The sequence below is a fragment of the Leguminivora glycinivorella genome, chromosome 4, assembly GCF_023078275.1.
Source record: "Leguminivora glycinivorella isolate SPB_JAAS2020 chromosome 4, LegGlyc_1.1, whole genome shotgun sequence".
NCBI classification, from domain to species: domain Eukaryota; kingdom Metazoa; phylum Arthropoda; class Insecta; order Lepidoptera; family Tortricidae; genus Leguminivora; species Leguminivora glycinivorella.
In genome coordinates, this window is record NC_062974.1 from 16,154,808 (window position 1) to 16,168,346 (window position 13,539).

The 13,539-nt window shown below is 39.7% G+C and overlaps 1 long non-coding RNA gene across 1 annotated transcript; it reads left to right on the forward strand.

Moving 5' to 3' along the window:
• The first annotated feature begins 3,370 nt into the window (after positions 1-3,370).
• LOC125225574 lies at positions 3,371-4,355 on the forward strand. The gene is made up of 2 exons (XR_007176997.1): positions 3,371-3,645; positions 4,152-4,355. It is a non-coding gene; the product is annotated as an uncharacterized LOC125225574 (long non-coding RNA).
• Positions 4,356-13,539: the final 9,184 nt, after the last annotated feature.

The following is a 13,539-nucleotide window of genomic DNA, read 5'->3' on the forward strand; positions in this document are numbered from 1 at the left end:
TAAAACGAATTAATTCTCAGATAAAATGTTATACTATATATTCAAGTCTTGGGTACTTTCTAGTTATATATACAGTATTTATATATTTTTGCAGTCTTTAGCATCACAAGCCTTATTGGATTTTTCCGTGGGTCTTAATCAATAAGATCTAAGATTGTCCTATTTATTCATGATGTATATTTAATTAAGCATTATTAGCCATTCCACACGTGGACATGCATATGAACCTTACAAAAAACCCGCGACGTAATGTAACAATAGAAAGAACGTGCGTTCCGTGAACGCGCGCTTGATTAGGCCGCGAACTCATACATATAATACATAGCGCGGCGATAGAATCGCGGAGTGAGCCGCCCCTGCTATTATATGTAATAATTAAACTTTTAGTACCAACAGATGGTGCTTTTTTACGTACTAGTGCGAGAAGTGGTTTATTTCTTGTCAGGTGAAACTTCGGAGGGCCATCTGTACTGAAGAACGACGTACGGTACTTACACTATTATGTTTTTCTCATGTTAAATCTTGGTATAATTAATAATTATAGATGCAAAACGCACCTGTTAGATCATTCGTTGTTTAGCGGCGTTGGCAATACGATGGCGCACAGGATGGGTAGTGGGGTTGGACCTGAAACATGGAGGATTAGAAATATTTATTTAATTAAGTAACTATTTCATCCGATTACGCTATAGGTAAGCTAACACATACATAATGCCATATCGGGTTGAAGTGGCTACTATAATTATAGAAAGGAGCCAAAGTATAAATGTGAAAAGAAATACTTCCCTTATCCGCACCACGCATAGAAGTAGGATGACAAAGTAGTACTGTCAAATATCAAAAGTGAAACCAAAATTAGTTGAGTAGGCCGCTAGCGACCGCTGTCGAGGTCAAAAAGAATCACGTTTTTTCATTTGTAGTTTGAGTGCCATCACTCATGGGATGTTCATATGTATACGTGACATCTTCTCTTTCCCGCACTTCAGCAGTCCTTAAGCGTAAGCGAAATGATAGGTCTGTGGCACCACTGCATGGATTACAGCCAATATTCAGGCATGTCAGCATGTCACCTTATCAACGAAAACAATCCATGAGCTACGATCTTACCGGTCGTTCATAATTAATAAGCTGATATCGTATATGCTTGTCTTGGTTGTTGAGAAGCATGCCAGGCCAGGAAGTCGGTCGGTACTCGAAGCAACTGTCACTGACGATCAGAGGCCGCCGAAGTGTGACGTTGTCTATGCCGCATGGTAAGCACGTTGGACCCTGCTCGAAAGAATATGAGATAAATTAAAAAAAAAGTTTGTTGCAAAAGTAGCTGACATGCAGTAATTTATGAGCTTTAATTTTGCAGGGCTTTGAGTGTTTGGAGTGTGTGGGGAGGTCTCTAGGGGTGGCGAACCTCGCGCACAAGACTCGCAGAGATCCTGCCACGGTCAAAACTCTAGCACGGGGGTCTCTCACAGATTTGTCTCAAAGGCCAAAGTCACCCCTTGGAGTCGCTCACAAGCAACTCGTGCTATCAGCCCTAGTAAGTCTAAAGATACATCAAAACCTGTAGGGATTCCGCGAATATTAGTGATGTCACCTCTCGCCATGCAAGAGAAAATGAAAGAGACGTAGACGCTCCTGGTGGCGTATGTGTGGATGCAGAAGCAAGCAAAGCAAAGTATAGTTACTTACTGAGACACGACAGCACGGTTCGCATGGCCGAGGTTCTTTATAGCTTGGCAAACATTGCAGAGGGCTACACATTGTAATTTAGAAAAAAATCCAAAAAAGTATCACTGAACAATTTGCAATTTTTTTGTTGACTGGAATGTCAAATGTGTCAATATTGACAACCTGATTTATTTCTTCTTTTCATGTTCTGGCATAATAATAAAAAGAGGTTGATTAAATGTGAAAAAAATTGATAGCACAGCGATCTTCTTAGCAGTGTATTTATCAAAAAAATGTACTTATATTACATTTACAAATAGAGTTTCACGTTCAGTCTATCTCCATCGCTCTTATTCGATTGACAAGGACGCTATAAGACATACTTTAATCCTCTTTGCTGTTCGTTCTAGCCGATAACACTGGCCATATTATGGCAGCCACAGTTTTATTAGAAGATATTTTAAGCTAAGTACACATTACGCTGTTGTGTTCTAACAACTTAAAAGGGAAAAAGAGACGGCCGCTCCTAAACCAACAAAGCCCCTATTTTCCTCTCTGTATACTGACATTATTGAAAATAAGTATTTTTACGTAATTATATTAGTATAAACAGACTATTTAACAACATGTCCGACCAGACTATATAACACAAAATAACTTATTTTAAGGCGACCCCGACTGGCGACGGGCTAAGAATTTCAGCTCCCGCTTTCCTCCCGAGTCTGGGTCATGTCATATTATCATAGATTAAATATATTATAAGAAGATCATAGGTACCATCCCATACACTACACCACACATATACGGCGCCACAAATAATGTCTATAAATAAGTGCTACATTTAGAAATCAAGACTTATTATGACTACAGATTAAGTTAAAATAAATGTATTTTAAGCCTGAGAAGTTTTTAAGCTTTTATTCTCGCAATCTGTATGTCTTAACAAAATCTGTAAACTTTTGAAGGTCTTCTAAAAATATTTTGTGACGTAACAGCTCGGGATCTGGTAGCTGCCCTCACTGACCGGTATACCTCAGTAAAGTTATATTTGAATTTAATTAATTAAATGTGAAAAAATAGATAGCACAGCGATCTTCTCAGCGGTGTATTTATCAAAAAAATGTACTTATTTTACATTTACAAATAGAGTTTCACGTGGAAGAGAAAGTACCTCGCACGTGGCCGGAGCGGCGGCGGAAACGCAGGCGAACGTAAAGAGGCAAAAGTATATTCCCATTGGGCCTGGGTACATTTTTGTCCCTTTTGCGGTGGAAACGGCAGGTTGCTGGGGTGCAGACGCGAAGCGTTTCGTGCGCGAACTGGGCCGTCGACTAAGACAAAAAGGAGAGGACCCCCGCTCCGAGTCGTTCCTGGTGCAAAAGCTTTCCATTGTAATCCAACGCGGGAATGCAGTGAGCGTTATGGGCACTTTTGCATCAGGAACGGCTGGGAGCGGTTTTTTAGTTTAAATTGTTTATATTTTTAAGTTGTTTGTTTTTAATATTAGTTTGTACGTCGTTTATTTTTAGTGTAATTTTAGTTTAGTTTTTATTTTGTAATATTATGCTGTATTTAATTATAGGACATACTTTTATGTAATGATTTAATGTAAAATATATTTTCGTTTTGTGCATTAATTAATGTTTAATCCAATATTTGATACCTACTTCTTGTGACGATCTACAACTATGAAAAGCATAAAAAGGTACAGTGTAGACATGGCTTTACATAAATATTTCGAAATCAGAAATAGTTCTTCTACATTCAAACTGCTCAAAAGTCATAATGGTAAGTCAAATCGCAACCATAATTCAGTATATACCCAACTTTCCTATCGAAAACACAAAAATCTAAGAAAAAAAACGTATATTAGTTTTATAATAAACTTAAAAAACATATATTTTAAGGAAAATATCAGCGTTTGCTGTAACAAGTTCTTCTGTGCTAGTGAAGGTTATTCGTTCATTTCCCTACGAAAATGTAAGTTCTGATTCTTTTAACATTGCTTAGACTGTCTGGTTGCGTGCTGCATGACCCTATAGATTGTTAGAGTAGTGTCGACGAGCATAGTTTAGCTTATTGCAAAATGCTCCAATAGGCGAACTTTAGGAATTGCCGTTCTATTGGTCTAGCACGTCTAGACCACTAGCCAATTCCACCATGAGGTGGAGGAATTAGATGAGGGGAGTAGAGGGATTGTGAAGCTAGTTTAGGACAAAGCGTCAGTAGCCGTTCAGTTTGTTTTCGTTCAAATAAGAATGCTATGAAGTCTTCGGTACCTACCATATGTCTTTTGACAAGACCTTAATATGACAAGGTGCAGAAATAATCGCTTAGTTCGGTGACTGAACATCGAGCTCACAAACCTTGCCCATTCTCCATCGTCCATTCTCCATATTAAATCACTTTCTCCATAACAGCTTTGCAAAGCTCCCGAGCTCTTAACGGAATTATCAACATTTTACTAAACTGATTATAATTTCTAGGTGTTGCGGAGGCTGCTGTGGAGGATGCTGCGGTTGCGGCTGCCCCAAGATCACCATCTACACATGCTGCACCAAGATCTGCTGAGCCGTCGGGATGGACCTGCTACCCTGGCGGTGGCAGCGACGGCGCTGCCGACCTAGCAGATTGTGTGCTATTTTGAATGTGCCGTCTCTAGTGCTGTAATAAAGTGAATTTGAAACGTGGATGACTCTTTTTATTGATAGGCTATAAAACTTTGAAATTCTATATCGATCTGTGCCATACATGGAGATTGCAATTTAGTCCGTTTTCGCATTATCCGATCAGATATCGGATGTCTGAAGGATATCAATGCAAGAAATCGCAAGATTTCTTAATGTATGGGATATCTGTTCTACATCCGATATCGGATCGGATAATGTGAAAACGCACTTAGGCAGGAATTAGGGCCCTGTACACAAGGCTCAAGAGTATTATTGTCGCTCGGGTTGTCTTGTCACGACCCATTCTCAAATCGCCCAGACCAACCCTTAAAATTGAAGATCAAACAATAGAAAAAGTTAAACAATATAGATATCTAGGAGCGTGTTGAAATGCCCCAGATCAGTGAAATTCCAAAACAAGAATGCCCAAATGAATCTTAAGACAAAGAACACGTTTGTCAATGAAATCGCTATTCAACAATAGAAGCATAAATATCAAACTGAGGTGGAGACTACGTCAAATGCTATGTTATATCTACCCTGTTATATGGCATGGAGGCATGGACACTGAATAAATTCACAATAGACTTGCTGCCTTCGAGATGTGGCTCTACCGAAGGATGTTAAAAATATCATGGACCGAACACGTTACGAACAAAGAAGTTTTGAGTAGAATGAAGTCTCCAGAAATACTCAACATCATTAAGAGACGAAAAACAGCATATATACAGCATACCTGGGTCACATATAAAGCTAAACAAGAAATACAACTTATTACAGACAATTATCGAAGGAAAATTCAAGGGATGAGGGAGAGGTAGACCTAAATGGATAGATAACATTAAAGACTGGACGCATACGAAAGACGCAGCCACACTCAAGATCCTTCGCGGGCACTATGCCAAAGTGTCAAAATGTCCATGGGGACAAAATGCCCAACGGTCAAAATGTCTATGTGGTCAATACGTCCAAGGGTCAACATGTCCAAAGGTCAAAACGTCCTAGGAGGCAATATGCCCAAAGAGACAAAATAATATCCTCAGGGTAAATATGTCTAAGAGTCAAAATGTCCAATAAGTGAATGTGCCCAAGTGTCAGAATGTCCAAGTTTCAAAACGACCAAGGAATCAAAACGTCAAAAGAGTCAATATGTCCAAGGGTCATAACGTCCAAGGAATCAAAATGTCAAAAGAGTCAATATGTCCCAAGGGTCATAACGTCCAAGGAATCGTCCAAGGAATCAAAATGTCAAAAAAAGTAGTCAATATGTCCAAGGGTCATAACGTCCAAGTTGTAATAAAGGAATCAAAACGTCAAAATAGTCTTCATATTTCCATAAAGGGTCAAAACTTTCAATTAATCTACATGCCAAACGTTTGGAGTCAAAATTTAATGAACATATTTCATAAATATGTCCAAGTTGTAATAAATGTGAACTTACAAATCCGGGAATATAGTGGGGTCTTATTTCTAACTCACAGAAAAAGTCTGGTTGAGGTCTTCATTACCTACTTCAGGGAGTATAGAAGTTATATATTATGTTTATTATGCATCGTAAATTGACATTTAGCAAACTTTTTTTCGAAGTATTTGTTTCCCAAAATATTTAAAATTATCATTAGGCACCCAAATAAACGTTTGGCAAATAAGGGGTTGAAAAAACGAAACTGTGACATTGCAAATTGTCACTCTCGACTAGCAAAATTTACCCCATATCCCACAGTCGCCTTTACGACACCCACGGGAAGAAAGTGAAATTTGTTTCACCACACAAATATTTACTTGGTCAAATTTCATTTTACCAAATATTATTTAGCCAAAGGTATTGTTAGGCAAAATTTCCATTTCCCAATATATTGTAATTAAATGGCGCACTAGAAATTTGTTTGTTGATTTTATACTTTGTGTCCAATATTTGTGTGAAATAATGTGTATGTCGTACTTACTTTTTTTCCTCCTGCTGCAAAATGTCATGTTTGTAATAAGGGAGCTCTATTATACTGGACGGTGAAATATTTGTAATCGAAGCGTTTTGTATACCAAGTACGAGTAAGGCACACAACACATACAGTTTTAAAAAATCATAATCTTAAAAAAGATTTGTATGTAACCTGTCAGTTCAAACTGACAGAATTTTCAGATTGATTGAACTGATAGGTTGCATACAAATCTTTTTTAAGATTATGAATTTTTAAGACTGTGGCGTGCCTAAGATACAGTTAATTCGCAGCAATTATTAGAGTACAAACACACGGCCTCACCGGACGAAGGACATCCACATACTAAGTTTTTTCTCGCTTTAACCCTTAATCAAATAACGGGAAATTATTTCCCACTTCATCATTCACCACAAAATATTTTTTATCTTTTTAATGGCACCACTGAGCGATACCAATCATACAGATTTAAAATCTTAGTAATATTTTGAGTTTGAAAAGAGGCAAGACTTTTCTGAGGACAACCATTTGTGACCACACAAAGTCAAAGTCAGTTGTCATGATTTTTCGCGTAATAACAAGAGTTTTTTAGTGTTTTGAGGCTAAGTACGAAAAAAAATCTGGTAAGTGCATACAGTGAACAGTCTTATTAACTGGACTTATTTCCCCTGTGTTCTGCTTAAACAGAATTGTCATAACGATTATGTCATTATTTAGCCAAGATTTTAAGGTTTTAGTAAGTGGGAAATTATTTCCCAGTGTTCGTGCCTGAACTCATCGATTTTGGTAGGTTTTCATCAAGTGGGAATATATTTCCAAGTGTTTATTCTCGACTTAGACTTTTTGAAAATGGGCCTTTTTTGTTTTCCATTTTTTTATTTGTTTTTATTCATTTTATTTCTATTAATTTTAGTGAAGACAAAATGAATAAGAAAACAATACGAACACAACTTACAAAAACCGGCCAAGAGCGTGTCGGGCCACGCTCAGTGTAGGGTTCCGTAGTTTTCCGTATTTTTCTCAAAAACTACTGAACCTATCAAGTTCAAAACAATTTTCCTAGAAAGTTTTTATAAAGTTCTACTTTTGTGAATTTTTTCATATTTTTTAAATATGTGGTTCAAAAGTTAGAGGGGGGGGGGGACGCACTTTTTTTCCTTTAGGAGCGATTATTTCCGAAAATATTAATATTCAAATAATTAATTGAAATACGGTTGTACTCACGTTATTATATCGCTATTGCTGCGACATGTTTCGGGCCAATTCGGAGGCCCCTCTTCAGGCGTATAGGAGTTCACGCGACGGCTAGACTCCGCAAACTGAACGCGCCGCTCGCCGCTCCGCCCGCTGCGCGCGCGCTGATAGGACGGGGGAGGGGGGCGCAGAGCAGTCTGCTGCTGTAGTTGTTGTGTAGAGTTCTGGTAGCGCGGCTGTGTCGACCGATGGAGGTAAGCACACTGCACTCACTGTGTCCACACGATTGTCAAAACACATTTTCCGCTTCACATTAGGTATTACCGGTTTCCATGCTGGTGGCAACATCCAGCCTCCGTCCCGATTGAAATTAGGGCGGCGTCCGATTTCAATGGCCTCGAGAACTTTGCGTGGTACAAAACATTTCTCCCGTACCAACAACCTTGCTCTATCGAAGCGTATAAAATGGGACGCACCGGTATCGTACGCGTGCTCTGCCACTGCGGAATTTCTGGTGTCCATGTTCTTCACGCTTCGTATGTGTTCCGACAACCTCGCGGAGACATTCCTTCCAGTCTCGCCGACATACGCTCTACCACAGTCACAAGGTATCTCGTATACCCCGGGCTACCCAGTGGGTCCTTATCTTTAGGAGAGCGCAGCACCTGCCTTACCTTTGTGTGGGGGCGGAAAATTGTCCTCATGCTAAACCTACGGCGTAATAGGCGTCCAATGGTATCCGTTACCCCTTTAATGAAAGGCAAGAAAACAGGCGCTCTCTCGACCGTATGTGTTCGCCGTAACGTGCTCGCACTTGCCGCCCGCTGACTCTGTCTCCAACTGTACCCATTCTTCTCTAACACCTGCCTTACATGCTGCAGCTCGCCTTGCACGTACTGCGGGTCACAGAGACGTAAAGCCCTGTTGATGAGAGCGCGTGGCACCGAAGACAAATGCGCAGGGTGATGGTGCGAGTCAGCTTGCAGGTACCTGTCGGTGTGTGTAGCCTTTCTATGCACCTTATGAGTCAAAAGGCCACGTTCGTCCCGCTGCACTAAGACATCCAGAAAAGGTAGAGCCCCATTACACTCTTTCTCTATAGTGAACGTAATCTTGGGATGCTGCGCGTTCAGGTGGGCAAGTAACGGGTCTAGATCTCTGCCTGTCACTACGGCAAACACGTCGTCGACATATCGCCACCATAGCCTAGGCTTATGTGGGCAGGTCTCCAACGCTCTCTGCTCAAAATTTTCCATAAAAAGGTTAGCCACCACTGGAGCTATCGGAGAACCCATTGCGACTCCTTCTATCTGCAAGTAGTATTCACCCCGCCACACAAAAAATATCCACTAGTGAGGCAAAACTCTATCATCTCCATGTACTCGGTGAGAGTCGTCGTGTTCGGCCATTCGTTTTATCAACTCTATAGTTTCCGCTACCGGTACATTAGTAAATAAGGAGGTTACATCAAAGCTCACCATTACCTCATCTTCCTGCAACATAACTCCCTCAAGTAATTGCACAAAGTGCGTAGAGTCTCGTACGAAGCTAAACGTATTACCAGTTAGAGGTTGCAGGAGACTCGACAAAAAACGGGACGCCTTGTAGGTGGGCGCAGCGGGCGGAGCGGCGAGCGGCGCGTTCAGTTTCCTGAGTCTAGCCGTCGCGTGAACTCCTATACGCCTGAAGAGGGGCCTCCGAATTAGCCCGAAACATGTCGCAGCAATAGCGATATAATAACGTGAGTACAACCGTATTTCAATTAATTATTTGAATATGTCTCACGGAAGTTTAACGTGTATAATATTAATATTATGAAAAAATGATCTTAGTAAACCCTTATTCATTTTTAAATACCTATCCAACAATATATCACACGTTGGGGTTGGAATGAAAAAAAATATCAGCCCCCACTTTACATGTAAGGGGGGTACCCTAATAAAACATTTTTTTCCATTTTTTATTTTTGGACTTTGTTGGCGTGATTGATATACATATTGTTACCAAATTTCAGCTTTCTAGTGCTAACGGTTACTGAGATTATCCGCGGACGGACGGACGGACGGACAGACAGACATGGCGAAACTATAAGGGTTCCTAGTTGACTACGGAACCCTAAAAAAGTACCTACATAGAAGAAACTCTTGAGAACTTAGCTGATTTGTCTGATTTATCCGATCATAAATATCATAAAAATGTTTAGAATCGTTAGCAGACGTTTCTGCTTGTTAAAAAAAAAAGAATATCATGGTTCTGATAATGATCCTTGCTATGTTGACAGAATATATTCTCTAAGTTTCTAGATTTTAAATCAACTAAAATTGACTAGTAAAAAGTTCGTTACCTTATCGAACAATGGGAAACTACAATATTTCCCACTTCATTCATAATTTCCCACCATCCCGCCGCGAACCCCCCCCCCCCCCCCCCCCCAATATCAATTAAGTAATGAAAAGTACATATTTGTTGCTTAACTGATTTCGTACCTATAGTACTAAGAATATATTAACGGCAAAATTTACCATCTTTCACTTTAGTTAAGTATTTGGCTTTTCCTAAAATTATCAATATTTAGAAAAAGTATTGGTATAAGTTTTATAATTTATCAACCCACGTATTCATAATAAATTCAAATTATTTGCCAGGAGTGGTAGTGAAACTTGAGTTGTTTTATGTGCTCTGCCTACCCGTTCATGGAATACTACAGGCATGACTGTATGTATGTACGTATGTAATATATTGAAGGACTACGGTTATTAATATTTCCTAGTGAAATGCGCCTGAAAATATAACTTACTGAACCTTCTTTATAAATGATAGTTTCGTATGAATTATTTATATAAATGAGATGTTTTTGTATGAAATTCAGGTGTCACAACATAATACAAGCACTTTTTCCGGATTACATTTAATTCTTTAGTAATAAAATCAAAAATGAATTAAATTTAGTTTTTTTTTTTATTGAATCAGAACCTTAATTTTCTTAATAATTTGTATTTTAACTAACACTAATGATACTTTATACGACAGAAAAAGAAAATTACGGTTACCGAATTATGTCCAGGTCGAACTACTTTTCTTGGTCTATATAGCGCGTTTACCATTCTTGATATTTTATCACGCGAACGATTACCAGGCGGTTTAGTAAAAATATCGACGACATCCTGCCGGCTGGGCGCGGCGCTAGCATATCGCACGTGTGACAGGGACTTATTCCTATTTTTCAATATTCAGTCCTTGGACGTTTTGATCCTTGGACATATTGACTCTTTGGGCATATTGACTTGTTGGACGTTTTGACCCTTGGTCATATAGACTCTTCGAGCATATTGTCTTCTTGGACGTTTCGACTCTTAGACATGTTGACTCTATGGACATATTGACTATTTGGACATTTTGACCTTTGGACATATTGACTCCTTGGGCATATTGACTTCTTGGACGTTTTGACCCCTATACATGTTGACTATATTAACATATTGACTTCTTGGTCATTTTGACCCTTGGACGTATTGACTACTTGGACGTTTTGACCCTTGGACATTTTGTCTCTTTGGGCACATTGACTCCTTGGACGTTTTGACCCTTGGACATATTGACCCTTTGGGCGTATTGACTCCATAGACATTTTGACCATTAGGCATTTTGTCCCCATGGACATTTTGACACTTGGACATAGTGCCCGCGAAGGCACCCGCCAACCTGACGTCAGAATGGCGGGTGTCATTAATTTCTTAAATATCTCTGGAGTTCAAAGAGCACATTGCTCGAATTTTGGCGCACATTTGGCACATTGCTAGCACTAACTCCTGACGTATACCACACCAGGATTGCTTGATGTACACCCGCCATTCTGACGCTCACGATCAAACGATAGAAAAAGTTAAGCAATATAGATATCTAGGAGCGTGTTGAAATGGGGCCCAGATCAGGAAATTAAAACAAGAATAGAAATCGCAAAGAACGTTTGTCAATGAAATCGCTATTCAACAATAGAAGCATAAATATCAAACTGAGGTGGAGACTCGTCAAATGCTATGTTATATCTACCCTGTTATATGGCATGGAGGCATGGACACTGAATAAATTCACAACAGATAGACTTGCTGCCTTCGAGATGTGGCTCTACCGAAGGATGTTAAAAATATCATGGACCGAACACGTTACGAACAAAGAAGTTTTGCGTAGAATGAAGTCTCCAGAAATACTCATCATTAAGAGACGAAAAACAGCATATATACAGCATACCTGGGTCACATATACAGAAACAAGAAATACAACTTATTACAGACAATTATCGAAGGAAAATTCAAGGGAAGAGGGAGAGGTAGACCTAGATATAAATGGCTTTCACCAGAACCCCAAAAGCAGCGGTTTTTTTTTCTTAAAAATTATATAGGTACGAGTGGTAACTGTTTCAAAATCTGGGAAATTATGTAAAACAAATCAAACACCTGTATTTATTTATTACAAGATGAATATGCCCTATAGATTTTCATAATGTTTAAACCAACGCGATAAAAACACACTCGATTTCGCCACATAATCAAGTGTGCCACGAAAGCTTATATAAAGAGCAAGCGTCCGCGTGACATGCTTCATTTCCTCAACCCATCCAGGCTCAACGCAAAATTATCCGGAACAATCAGTCAAGATGAAGTGCTGCCCGACTCCAGTTTGTTGTCCAGTTCCGTGTTCATCACCTTGTCCCCCGTGTCCGGAGACTTGTCTCCAGTCAGTGGGACCGATGCAGTGCGGACCCGGACACATCTCCTTGAGCTGCCACCCCCCTCCCAGGCTCCCCCAATGCACAAGGTTCGAGAACCGCTGCGTCAACATCTACAGTTGCCATACGCATATAGTGTGATGTGTTAGAATTAGTGAATATGTGATCAAGAAAATCAGTGTAAAAAAATCGTCCTTGTAACAAATGTCTGTAATTTAGTGTTTGTCCGAATAATACTGAATCAATAACCAAGCAGTGCAGTTTTAATTTTTGGTAGCAGTAAATTAGTAGGGCCGATACATAACAACAGACTACAACCCAACTACATAGGTATTGTTTGAGAACTGCAACGCGCAAAGTTGGCATGTAGTTCCCATAGAAGTTAGCACTGGTCCCACCGCGAGCTAGTAAACTATGGGCTATCGGCTATAAAAACTAACAAAAGATAATCACTCCCGTGTAAATAAAAGAGACACGGCGATGTTTATAGTTACTCGCCCAGCAGTGAGCTATCAATATCGCCGTGTCTCTTTTATTTGCACGGGAGTGCTTATCTTTCGTTCGTTTTTATAGTCGATAGCTCATAGCTTACTAGCTCGCGGTGGGACCAGTGCCTTACAGTTGGCGTGCAGTCCTAATAATAAAATAGCAGTTCGAGTGCAGTTTCATTGCAGTGAATGTAACTGCAAATCGCACACAGATGGCGAGGCCTATTTGCAGTTGCTGTGAAAACTTGTCGGCTGTACACCAATTGCAAATCATCTATGGGTTCGAGGGTTCTATTGCAATTGAAGTAACTGTAATAATATGATTGCAATATAGGTACAGTCAACCAATTAAAACCCTAGGCCACTGTAAAACTATGTCATAGTGACGTTATAAATCAGATTGTAAGGAATCTCGTACTGCTTGTCATTTTGACATGGTTGTAGAGTGGCCTAGGGTTTAAATTGGTTGACTGTACATGTTTTAAGTAGGTACCTAATGTGTTTGTGCTAACGTTCCACTCTCCAAAAATATAAGAATTGAAATGAATGTCTAGTGACGTTTGTCACTCGTTTGAGCACCAGTCCCGCTGATGGTAAGCAGCCTATTACGGACATCTGCAACTTCAGAGGTGTTACCGGTGACGCTTTAAAAACGTGTGCACACTAATGAGTAGATACAACTTCGCAAATAGCTTGCTATTGTGCAGTCAGGATGCAGCTGGCTTTAAACGAAGGCAAGTTGTATTCGGGTAATTAGAAAGTGTATCATTTTTCGTCTCATATTCTTTCCTTTTTTCGACCTTGTGATTTTTCATTAGCAATTACCCGAATACACCTGAAATTATTCCTGTGATCTCAAA